Source organism: Oncorhynchus masou, chromosome 21, assembly GCF_036934945.1.
Source record: "Oncorhynchus masou masou isolate Uvic2021 chromosome 21, UVic_Omas_1.1, whole genome shotgun sequence".
In the NCBI taxonomy this organism is placed as follows: domain Eukaryota; kingdom Metazoa; phylum Chordata; class Actinopteri; order Salmoniformes; family Salmonidae; genus Oncorhynchus; species Oncorhynchus masou.
Genome location: NC_088232.1, coordinates 4,432,404 through 4,445,868, shown reverse-complemented (window position 1 = coordinate 4,445,868; position 13,465 = coordinate 4,432,404).

Here is a 13,465-nt window from a genome sequence, read left to right as displayed (position 1 = left end):
TCAAGACTAAAAGGATTCACTACAATAAAAAATAAAAGTAGGTTATACAAAGAATGACCCAAGAGGTAATTTGCTTGCACTCCAAATACAGATATGTGTTGCCAAATGCACATCCTGTTGAAAAGGGCTCATTTTCTATGAGGTGCAGGGCTACAAAAAACCTGGAGAAATATCCTCCAACACATCAACATAAATTGTAAGAGCCAGAATATAGTATTATGTTATAACTTTAGAGCTATACACACTATACAGACTGAGGTAACGTTGCCATGAGTGGTTGTTAACAATTTACCAGCCCTGCTTTCTTAGTACGGTGAATCACTTCCTTTCAACAGCAATGCCAGTGACAACCAACGACTGGCTGGGCCATGTGTGCAAAGACTTACCAACAAACAGCACAATAGTTAGTGTTTTTCAGCAGAGGAGTCCAATGACGACCCTCAGGGAGGAGGACAAACTACTTCACGAGGCATGTTCACTCCTACGACAAATTTTCTGATTTGCATCAGGGACATCTGTGTTCGCCTGCGTCGTATGGAGTCACATGAAGAAAGAGGGCCTTTTGAAAAGCCTTTTTCTGTTTTCGAGAGTAGAGGCGTTGCTCACCCGTCGCACACCTGTACAATCATTCTGGCCCTGAAATCAAGGCTCTGGTATGTGCAACACTGAACACCACACACGCACAGTTAACAAATTCAACACACACAACACACAACAAAAAGTTACAAAAGACTTGCGTTACATCCAAGGGTATTTGAGGGAGAGTGGGTGGGTGTGTAGTATGGCAACCATTCTCCAACTGAGGCTGAGCATTGCCCTCATTTATTTATAGTTTTGCATCCTTGAACAAAACCCAACCATCACATCTTCACATGGGTCTACGAGATGTGAGCTGCTGAGATGAGCTAGCTAGCACTCCAGCTATGAAAAAGGTCTGTGAAACCGAGGGGTCCCCTGCCTTCCAACATCCAGGCCTGATACGCCCGCAAAGCCTGGGATTTATGATGACCTTGGTTGAGCAGGGACCTGGGTGTAGCGGTCAGCGGAGGTTAGCGGTCTAGCACACTGGGGCAAAACCCCATTGCTTCTCGGTAGGCTAACGCTAACACCCACTATGCTAAAATATAGGTCAAATTGCCTTTGATTTAATTGGCCCTTTGACCTGTAATAATAGTGAGATGAATCATAACACAGATCGGCCCCCGCTACAGCTAGTAACGGGGCCTTGAGGGACGCTGCACTCTACAGGAGACTTAGCCCAATTAGGGTTGAGATATGTGTTAAAAAACGCATGGGGAGACAAGAGAGCTAAGCCTAGCTGGGCTAATTGCTAGCTGTGCTAGTTAGCTAGCGTAGGGGGGCGCAACCGGAATGGCCATAATGAGAGGAGAGTGGGTGGAGGGATGTTAATTCATGGCATTACTGTGCAGGTGGCCTGGAGTCATAAGGCAGGTGGACAGGTGGGGGTTTGATGCTTAAGACTGACCCTGGGGCAGTTTAAAGATGGTACTCTGCAGAAATAGCTCTGCCATTTCCTGGTTGCAAAAAATTCTAGTAGTTTGTCTTATTTTACTTTGTGACAAAACAAGTAGTTATAGTGTAGAGAATCATTGTATCATCTAAACCACTGTGAAATACAGTACCAGTCAAAAGTTTGGACACACCTACTCATTCAAGTAACATTTAAAAAAAACTATTTTCTACATTGCAGAATAATTGTGAAGACATCAAAACTATGAAATAACACACATGGAATCATGTAGTAACCAAAAAAGTGTTATATATATATATATATATATATATATATATATATATATATATATATATATATATATATATATATATATATGAGATTCTTCAAACTAGCCACCCTTTGCCTTGATGACAGCTTTGCACGCGCTTGTCATTCTCTCAACATGTTTCAGGAGGTAGTCACCTGGAATGCATTTCAATTAACAGGTGTGCCTTGTTAAAAGTACATTTATTGAATTTCTTAATGCGTTTGAGTCAATCAGTTGTGGTGTGACAAGGTAGGGGTGGTATAAAGAAGATAGTCTTTTATCAAATAGGGCTAAGTCTATATCATTGAAACAACAGCTCAAATAAGCAAAGAGGAGAAACAAAAGTCCAATCATCATCCATCATTAAGTGCAGTCGCAAAAACCATCATGCGCTATGATGAAACTGGCTCTCATAAGGAAGACCCAGAGGAAGGAAGACCCAGAGTTACCTCTGCTCCAGAGGATAAGTTCATTTGAGTTAATTGCACCTCAGATTGCAGCCCGAATAAATGCATCACAGAGTTCAAGTAACAGACACATCTCAAAATCAACTGTTCAGAGGAGACTGCATGAATCAGGCTTTCATTGTCAGATTGCTGCAAAGGACACCAATAAGAAGAGGAGACTTGCTTGGGACAAGAAACACGAGCAATGAACATTAGACCAGTGGAAATCTGACCTTTGGTCTGATGAGTCCAAATTAGAGATTTTTGGATCCAACCGCCGTGTCTTTGTGAGACGCAGAGTAGGTGAACGGATGATCTCTGCATGTGTGGATCCCACAGTGAAGCATGGAGGAGGTGTGATGGTATGGGAGTGCTTTGCTGGTGATACTGTGTGATTTATTTAGAATTTAAAGCACACACCAGCATGGCTACGACAGCATCCTGAGCGAAACGCTATCCCACCTGGTTTGCGCTTAGTGGGACTATCATTTGTTTTTCAACAGAACAATGACCCAAAACACACCTCTAGGCTGTATAAGGGCTCTTTGACCAAGAAGGATAGTGATGGAGCACTGCATCAGATGACCTGGCCTCCACAATCACACAACCTCAACCTAATAGAGATGGTTTGGGATGAGTTGGACCGCAGAGTGAAGGAAAAGCAACCAACAAGTGCTCGGCATATGTGGGAACTCCTTCAAGACTGTTGGAACAGCATTCCAGGTGAAGCTGGTTGAGAGAATGCCAAGAGTGTGCAAAGCTGTCATCAAGGCAAAGAGTGGCTACTTTGAAGAATCTCAAATGGGAAAATATATTTTGATTTGTTTAACACTTTTTGGGTTACTACATAATTCCATATGTGTTATGGCATAGTTCTGATGTTTTCACAATTATTCTACAATGTAGAAAATAGTACAAAACTTAAGAAAAACCCTTGAATGAGTAGGTGAGTCCAAATTTAGATTGGTACTGTATATTTTCCATAAGCAAAAATATAGATTTTTCAGCTGTTTAAAGCTGGTGTACAAAACCAAAAGTAAAAGACGCAAAAACAAAACGTAAGACAGGAAGCATAGAAATAACGCACATAGAACAGATCTACCGCTTCTTAGACTTGCTTTTCAATGAGAATGACAGGTCTATAACTTATATTTCTATGTGAATTTGGTCGGGTCACCCAAAAAGTGACATATTGCAGCTTTAAGTGAAGCAATAGTTTTAGTGATAGCTCGTGTCAGAGAGTAGGAGAACGTGGTCTCATGGAGACAACAGACGACGTAGACGGGTCAGTGGGCCGGTTATGAGAGGTGCGCCTCCATAAGACGTCCCCATTTTGGAGGGCTAAATAGCAGATGTAACGGAACCATTAGCAGCGCTTGTCAGTTTCCCTGGGGGAGGGGTTGAGCTGAGCGTTGGATCCAGCAGCGCAGACAGACTGTTGCCACAGGACCCCAGGGTGTGTGTGTGTGTGTGCGCGCGCGCGTGTCCAGTGGAATGGCCACTCATTCCCACACCCAGACAGCCAGAAGGGGGCTACATATCCTCCACAATATCAGCATCCAGACTCATTAACCCAGCTGCCGCCAGTCGGTATGCCACAAAACAACCACCTCAAATGGGGAGAGCCAAACAAGACTCTGGGGAGATGGAGAAGGAGAGGGATGGAGAGAACCAGAGAGAAGGCATGCTTCTCAGTGTGGAGCGTGCTGTTGTTTGGCAGTTGTTAGGCTCTCACCATGGGGATAAATAGAGATAGCTTTGACCTCCACCTCTAAATGGCCGAAGTGAACTGGACTTCTAACCAAGTGTTGACCATAACCTCACCCGCGCTGGGCACACAGTAGAAAAATGTTTTGCAACACAAAATGAAAAACTGTGTTCTCATTGGATGCGTTCATATACAGTAACAACCAGCGCCCAAAACATCAGACAACAACAATAAACACACTCACCAGCACCTTTCATCAAGGGTCCAAATGAAACAAGCATTTCATTTATCATAGACTCATTATCACCTGTATCCTAAATAATCCTAAAAATAAGTTGAACATTTTAATAAATGTTGTGTTTTGGAGTCTGTACTATGTATCTATAGATGAGACCAGGGTGGTTGTTTATGAGCATTTCAGTTCCCACAGACTCCTGTTTTTTAAATCCCAAAAATCACAATGCCCAGTTTGAAATGGCGTGTTTCAACGGAGTGGGGGTTGTTGTTTTGGCGTTGAAGCGTTGCCGGGGATGATTATTCCCCGCGTTTTCCTCGCCAAGCCTTCCTCATCATTTATTAATGGGCGCTAGCGTTAGCTCTCGTTAGAATGCACCGCCACAGCGGTAGGTATGGTGGCATTGTGTTGTCACATCCAAAACAGCCACAGATGCATCCTTCCAAAGGAGAAGACAGAGACTTCCCCTCCACAACAGACCCTCCTGAATTCTCTCCACAAAGCACCGTTGTTCACCCGAAGGCACACGTGTGGCATAGGACACGGACACGCCTCATTATGTTGGCTATACATTAGCATACACAAATGCATTCCTATGACAACGCATGTCGTGCTAGTACAGCATGCACACCAGTGGAGGATGCTGAGGGGAGGACGGCTCATAACAATGGCTGGAATGGAGCATATGGAATGGCATCAACCTGTGTTCGGTGTATTTCAATTATCGGAATGGTATCAAATAGAACACACATGGTTTCCATGTGCTTTCTGCCATGCAATTCGCTCCATTCCAGCCATTATTGTGAGCCGTCCTCCCCTCAGCAACCTCCACTGGTGCTTACACACTCTTATAGAACAGTTCAGACAGCCTACTTCCACTATAACAGCCCCACCTTACTCCTCCTCGTCATAATCCTTTAGGCTAATGGACGTCTCGTGTAAGAGGCCTGAGCTGATACGATGAGGTAGTGTAACACTGTGAACCATGTCCTTAGAATCGGTTTCATTTTGGAGCGGATGTTGGGAAACACAGTGGCTCTCTTTCACCAGGCGGGGTTGCGTGTGTTATGTGAACTGAGAATCATCGGCTCCGCCACGTCTCGCTGCATAGAGCACTGCGGCGTGGGCCACGTGGGTCGAGGCTAGCGGGGCCTTATTGGTATTATTCAAAACAGTCTCTGTTTTATATTAAAGCCACATCAGGAAACCACAGGTAAGCTCCGGGGTTTGCCTTTAATCCGCTGCTTGTGATGGAAGACATGCAATGTTGCAACTGATCCGCGGGTACAAGGATGCCTCATCCTGGGGGGAAAGCAATACGAATCAGAACTACAGTGCCAAACAATATGATTACCTAGCGCCTAATTCCATAATTCTGCCACTGTTAATGCGCGGTAAAATTCCTGCTACTGTCGGCGGATCCAAGGCCCTTATTGAAAAGAAAATGTTGACAGGAAGTTTGCCAGTGGTGTCATCTTGACACACGTGTGTGTGTGTGTGTGTGTGTGTGTGTGTGTGTGTGTGTGTGTGTGTGTGTGTGTGTGTGTGTGTGTGTGTGTGTGTGAGATGAGGATGTGGGGTAAATCTATTTCATGTGTTGAACTTCCTGGGAGACCTTCTCTTGGAGGGATGGATGAGGTGGAGGAAAGGGGAGGGAGGTTGAGGAAGAGAGAGAAAGGGGAGGAGAAAGGGGAGGGAAGGTAGGAAGAAGGGGTGAGGGAAGGATAAGGAAGTAGGAGGAAGGGGAAGGAAGGGAAATAGGGCAGTGCAGTGTGCACGGCAAATTTAAAGGGACTGGCTATCCCTCAGCACAGCATTTGTTTCGGCAGGCAGGCAGCCCGACTGCGTCGCAGATACTCTGCTGGCATGGGCCGCACCCTCCCAGAGTAAGCCTGTTTAGCAAGCTCCACCGGCTGGCCTTGACTCCCGGTTTCCAGCTTAGACGGACGTGGGATAACACACACACACACACACACACACACACCCAGGGGGAAGAGATTGTGGTGAGGAAAGTATTGTTTGGCTATGCATTGTTCATATTCTATGAGCTGGGACAAGGAGATCCAGCGTTGGGAATAGGGCTGGTATAGATGGGATAGGGCTGGTATAGATGGGATAGGGCTGGTATAGATGGATAGGGCTGGTATAGATGGATAGGGCTGGTATAGATGGAAAGGGCTGGTATAGATGGAAAGGGCTGGTATAGATGGATAGGGCTGGGTTAAGGGCTAGTATAGATGGATAGGGCTGGTATAGATGGATAGGGCTGGGGTAAGGGCTGGTATAGATGATAGGGCTGGTACAGACGGGGTAGGGCTGGTACAGACGGGGTAGGGCTGGTATAGACGGATAGTGCTGGTATAGACGGATAGGGCTGGTATAGACGGATAGGGCTGGTATAGATGGATAGGGCTGGTATAGATGGATAGGGCTGGTATAGATGGGATATGGCTGGTATAGATGGGATAGGGCTAGGGTAAGGGCTGATATAGAAGGATAGGGCTGGTATAGATGGGATAGGGCTGGGTTAAGGGCTGGTATAGAAGGATAGGGCTGGAATCGATGGGATAGGGCTGGTATAGATGGATAGGGCTGGTATAGATTGATAGGGCTGGTATAGATGGATAGGGCTGGTATAGATGGATAGGGCTGGTATAGATGATAGGGCTGGTATAGATGGATAGGGCTGGGGTAAGGGCTGGTAAAGATAGGTAGGGCTAGTATAGATGGATAGGGCTAGTATAGATGGATAGGGCTTGTATAGATGGATAGGGCTGGTATAGATGGATAGGGCTAGTATAGATGGATAGGGCTGGTATAGATGGATAGGGCTGGGGTAAGGGCTGGTATAGATGATAGGGCTGGTACAGACGGGGTAGGGCTGGTACAGATGGGGTAGGGCTGGTATAGACGGATAGTGCTGGTATAGATGATAGGGCTGGTATAGATGGATAGGGCTGGGGTAAGGGCTGGTAAAGATAGGTAGGGCTAGTATAGATGGATAGGGCTAGTATAGATGGATAGGGCTTGTATAGATGGATAGGGCTGGTATAGATGGATAGGGCTAGTATAGATGGATAGGGCTGGTATAGATGGATAGGGCTGGGGTAAGGGCTGGTATAGATGATAGGGCTGGTACAGACGGGGTAGGGCTGGTACAGATGGGGTAGGGCTGGTATAGACGGATAGTGCTGGTATAGACGGATAGGGCTGGTATAGACGGATAGGGCTGGTATAGATGGATAGGGCTGGTATAGATGGATAGGGCTGGTATAGATGGGATATGGCTGGTATAGATGGGATAGGGCTAGGTTAAGGGCTGATATAGAAGGATAGGGCTGGTATAGATGGGATAGGGCTGGGTTAAGGGCTGGTATAGAAGGATAGGGCTGGAATCGATGGGATAGGGCTGGTATAGATGGATAGGGCTGGTATAGATTGATAGGGCTGGTATAGATGGATAGGGCTGGTATAGATGGATAGGGCTGGTATAGATGGATAGGGCTGGTATAGATGGATAGGGCTGGGGTAAGGGCTGGTAAAGATAGGTAGGGCTAGTATAGATGGATAGGGCTAGTATAGATGGATAGGGCTTGTATAGATGGATAGGGCTGGTATAGATGGATAGGGCTGGGTTAAGGGCTAGTATAGATGATAGGGCTGGTATAGATGGGATAGGGCTAGTATAGATGGGATAGGGCTGGTATAGATGGGATAGGGCTGGTGTAGATGGGATAGGGCTGGTGTAGATGGGATAGGGCTGGTGTAGATGGGATAGGGCTGGTGTAGATGGGATAGGGCTGGTATAGATGGGATAGGGCTGGTATAGATGGGGTAGGGCTGGTATAGATGGGGTAGGGCTGGTATAGATGGGATAGGGCTGGTATAGATGGGATAGGGCTGGTATAGATGGATAGGGCTAGTATAGATGGATAGGGCTGGGGTAAGGGCTGGTAAAGATAGGTAGGGCTAGTATAGATGGATAGGGCTAGTATAGATGGATAGGGCTTGTATAGATGGATAGGGCTGGTATAGATGGATAGGGCTAGTATAGATGGATAGGGCTGGTATAGATGGATAGGGCTGGGGTAAGGGCTGGTATAGATGATAGGGCTGGTACAGACGGGGTAGGGCTGGTACAGATGGGGTAGGGCTGGTATAGACGGATAGTGCTGGTATAGATGATAGGGCTGGTATAGATGGATAGGGCTGGGGTAAGGGCTGGTAAAGATAGGTAGGGCTAGTATAGATGGATAGGGCTAGTATAGATGGATAGGGCTTGTATAGATGGATAGGGCTGGTATAGATGGATAGGGCTAGTATAGATGGATAGGGCTGGTATAGATGGATAGGGCTGGGGTAAGGGCTGGTATAGATGATAGGGCTGGTACAGACGGGGTAGGGCTGGTACAGATGGGGTAGGGCTGGTATAGACGGATAGTGCTGGTATAGACGGATAGGGCTGGTATAGACGGATAGGGCTGGTATAGATGGATAGGGCTGGTATAGATGGATAGGGCTGGTATAGATGGGATATGGCTGGTATAGATGGGATAGGGCTAGGTTAAGGGCTGATATAGAAGGATAGGGCTGGTATAGATGGGATAGGGCTGGGTTAAGGGCTGGTATAGAAGGATAGGGCTGGAATCGATGGGATAGGGCTGGTATAGATGGATAGGGCTGGTATAGATTGATAGGGCTGGTATAGATGGATAGGGCTGGTATAGATGGATAGGGCTGGTATAGATGATAGGGCTGGTATAGATGGATAGGGCTGGGGTAAGGGCTGGTAAAGATAGGTAGGGCTAGTATAGATGGATAGGGCTAGTATAGATGGATAGGGCTTGTATAGATGGATAGGGCTGGTATAGATGGATAGGGCTGGGTTAAGGGCTAGTATAGATGATAAGGCTGGTATAGATGGGATAGGGCTAGTATAGATGGGATAGGGCTGGTATAGATGGGATAGGGCTGGTGTAGATGGGATAGGGCTGGTGTAGATGGGATAGGGCTGGTGTAGATGGGATAGGGCTGGTATAGATGGGATAGGGCTGGTATAGATGGGATAGGGCTGGTATAGATGGGATAGGGCTGGTATAGATGGGATAGGGCTGGTATAGATGGGATAGGGCTGGTATAGATGGGATAGGGCTGGTATAGATGGATAGGGCTGGTATAGATGGATAGGGCTGGTATAGATGGATAGGGCTGGTATAGATGGATAGGGCTGGTATAGATGGATAGGGCTGGTATAGATGGATAGGGCTGGTATAGATGGATAGGGCTGGGGTAAGGGCTGGTATAGATGGATAGGGTTAGTATAGATGGATAGGGCTGGTATAGATGGATAGGGCTGGGTTAAGGGCTGGTATAGATGGGATATGGCTGGTATAGATGGGATAGGGCTGGGTTAAGGGCTGGTATAGATGGGATAAGGCTGGTATAGATGGGATAGGGCTGGTAGAGATGATAGGGCTGGTAGAGATGATAGGGCTGGTAGAGATGATAGGGCTGGTAGAGATGATAGGGCTGGTAGAGATGATAGGGCTGGTAGAGATGGATAGGGCTGGGTTAAGGGCTAGTATAGATGGGATAGGGCTGGTATAGATGGGGTAGGGCTGGTATAGATGGGATAGGGCTGGTGTAGATGGGATAGGGCTGGTGTAGATGGGATAGGGCTGGTGTAGATGGGATAGGGCTGGTGTAGATGGGATAGGGCTGGTGTAGATGGGATAGGGCTGGTGTAGATGGGATAGGGCTGGTATAGATGGGATAGGGCTGGTATAGATGGATAGGGCGGGTATAGATGGATAGGGCTGGTGTAGATGGATAGGGCTGGGGTAAGGGCTGGTATAGATGGATAGGGCTAGTATAGATGGATAGGGCTGGTATAGATGGATAGGGCTGGGTTAAGGGCTGGTATAGATGGATAGGGCTGGTATAGATGGACAGGGCTGGGTTAAGGGCTGGTATAGATGGATAGGGCTGGTATAGATGGGATATGGCTGGTATAGATGGGATATGGCTGGTATAGATGGGATAGGGCTGGGTTAAGGGCTGGTATAGATGGGATAAGGCTGGTATAGATTGGATAGGGCTGGTATAGATGAGATAGGGCTGGTATAGATGGGATAGGGCTGGTAGAGATGATAGGGCTGGTAGAGATGATAGGGCTGGTAGAGATGATAGGGCTGGTAGAGATGATAGGGCTGGTAGAGATGGATAGGGCTGGTATAGATGGATAGGGCTGGTATAGATGAGGTAGGGCTGGTATAGATGAGGTAAGGCTGGTATAGATGGATAGGGCTGGGGTAAGGGCTGGTATAGATGGATAGGGCTGGGGTAAGGGCTGGTATAGATGTATAGGGCTGGTATAGATGGATAGGGCTGGGGTAAGGGCTGGTATAGATGATAGGGCTGGTATAGATAGGTAGGGCTAGTATAGATGGATAGGGCTGGTATAGATGGATAGGGCTGGTATAGATGGATAGGGCTGGGTTAAGGGCTGGTGTTGATGGATAGGGCTGGTATAGATGGATAGGGCTGGTATAGATGGATAGGGCTGGTATAGATGGATAGGGCTGGTATAGATGGATAGGGCTGGTATAGATGGATAGGGCTGGTATAGATGGGATAGGGCTGGTATAGATGGGATAGGGCTGGTATAGATGGGATAGGGCTGGTATAGATGGGATAGGGCTGGGTTAAGGGCTGGTGTTGATGGATAGGGCTGGTATTGATGGATAGGGCTGGTATAGATGGATAGGGCTGGTATAGATGGATAGGGCTGGTATAGATGGATAGGGCTGGGGTAAGGGCTGGTATAGATGGATAGGGTTAGTATAGATGGATAGGGCTGGTATAGATGGATAGGGCTGGGTTAAGGGCTGGTATAGATGGGATATGGCTGGTATAGATGGGATAGGGCTGGGTTAAGGGCTGGTATAGATGGGATAAGGCTGGTATAGATGGGATAGGGCTGGTAGAGATGATAGGGCTGGTAGAGATGATAGGGCTGGTAGAGATGATAGGGCTGGTAGAGATGATAGGGCTGGTAGAGATGATAGGGCTGGTAGAGATGATAGGGCTGGTAGAGATGATAGGGCTGGTAGAGATGATAGGGCTGGTAGAGATGGATAGGGCTGGTAGAGATGGATAGGGCTGGGTTAAGGGCTAGTATAGATGGGATAGGGCTGGTATAGATGGGGTAGGGCTGGTATAGATGGGATAGGGCTGGTATAGATGGGATAGGGCTGGTGTAGATGGGATAGGGCTGGTGTAGATGGGATAGGGCTGGTGTAGATGGGATAGGGCTGGTGTAGATGGGATAGGGCTGGTGTAGATGGGATAGGGCTGGTATAGATGGGATAGGGCTGGTATAGATGGATAGGGCGGGTATAGATGGATAGGGCTGGTGTAGATGGATAGGGCTGGGGTAAGGGCTGGTATAGATGGATAGGGCTAGTATAGATGAATAGGGCTGGTATAGATGGATAGGGCTGGGTTAAGGGCTGGTATAGATGGATAGGGCTGGTATAGATGGATAGGGCTGGGTTAAGGGCTGGTATAGATGGGATATGGCTGGTATAGATGGGATATGGCTGGTATAGATGGGATAGGGCTGGGTTAAGGGCTGGTATAGATGGGATAGGGCTGGGTTAAGGGCTGGTATAGATGGGATAAGGCTGGTATAGATTGGATAGGGCTGGTATAGATGGGATAGGGCTGGTAGAGATGATAGGGCTGGTAGAGATGATAGGGCTGGTAGAGATGATAGGGCTGGTAGAGATGATAGGGCTGGTAGAGATGATAGGGCTGGTAGAGATGATAGGGCTGGTAGAGATGATAGGGCTGGTAGAGATGATAGGGCTGGTAGAGATGGATAGGGCTGGTAGAGATGGATAGGGCTGGTAGAGATGGATAGGGCTGGTATAGATGAGGTAGGGCTGGTATAGATGAGGTAAGGCTGGTATAGATGGATAGGGCTGGGGTAAGGGCTGGTATAGATGGATAGGGCTGGGGTAAGGGCTGGTATAGATGTATAGGGCTGGTATAGATGGAAAGGGCTGGCAAAGATGGATAGGGCTGGTATAGATGGATAGGGCTGGGGTAAGGGCTGGTATAGATGGATAGGGCTGGTATAGATGGATAGGGCTGGGGTAAGGGCTGGTATAGATGATAGGGTTGGTATAGATGGATAGGGCTGGTATAGATGGATAGGGCTGATATAGATGATAGGACTGGGGTAAGGGCTGGTATAGATGGATAGGGCTGGTATAGATGGATAGGGCAGGTATAGATGGGATAGGGCTGGTATAGATGGGATAGGGCTGGTATAGATGGATAGGGCTGGGGTAAGGGCTGGTATAGATGATAGGGCCGGTTAGAGATGGATAGGGCTGGTATAGATGGATAGGGCTGGTATAGATGGATAGGGCTGGGGTAAGGGCTGGTATAGATGATAGGGCTGGTATAGATAGGTAGGGCTAGTATAGATGGATAGGGCTGGTATAGATGGATAGGGCTGGTATAGATGGATAGGGCTGGGTTAAGGGCTGGTGTTGATGGATAGGGCTGGTATAGATGGATAGGGCTGGTATAGATGGATAGGGCTGGTATAGATGGATAGGGCTGGTATAGATGGGATAGGGCTGGTATAGATGGATAGGGCTGGTATAGATGGATAGGGCTGGTATAGATGGGATAGGGCTGGTATAGATGGGATAGGGCTGGTATAGATGGGATAGGGCTGGTATAGATGGGATAGGGCTGGGTTAAGGGCTGGTATAGATGGATAGGGCTGGTATAGATGGATAGGGCTGGTATAGAGGGATAGGGCTGGTATAGTTGGGATATGGCTTGTATAGATGGGATAGGGCTGGGTTAAGGGCTGGTATAGATGGGATAAGGCTGGTATAGATGGGATAGGGCTGATAGAGATGGGATAGGGCTGGTAGAGATGGGATAGGGCTGGTAGAGATGATAGGGCTGGTAGAGATGAAAGGGCTGGTAGAGATGATAGGGCTGGTAGAGGTGATAGGGCTGGTAGAGATGATAGGGCTGGTAGAGATGATAGGGCTGGTAGAGATGGATAGGGCTGGTAGAGATGGATAGGGCTGGTATAGATGAGGTAAGGCTGGTATAGATGGATAGGGCTGGGGTAAGGGCTGGTATAGATGGATAGGGCTGGGGTAAGGGCTGGTATAGATGTATAGGGCTGGTATAGATGGATAGGGCTGGTATAGATGGATAGGGCTGGTATAGATGGATAAGGCTGGGGTAAGGGCTGGTATAG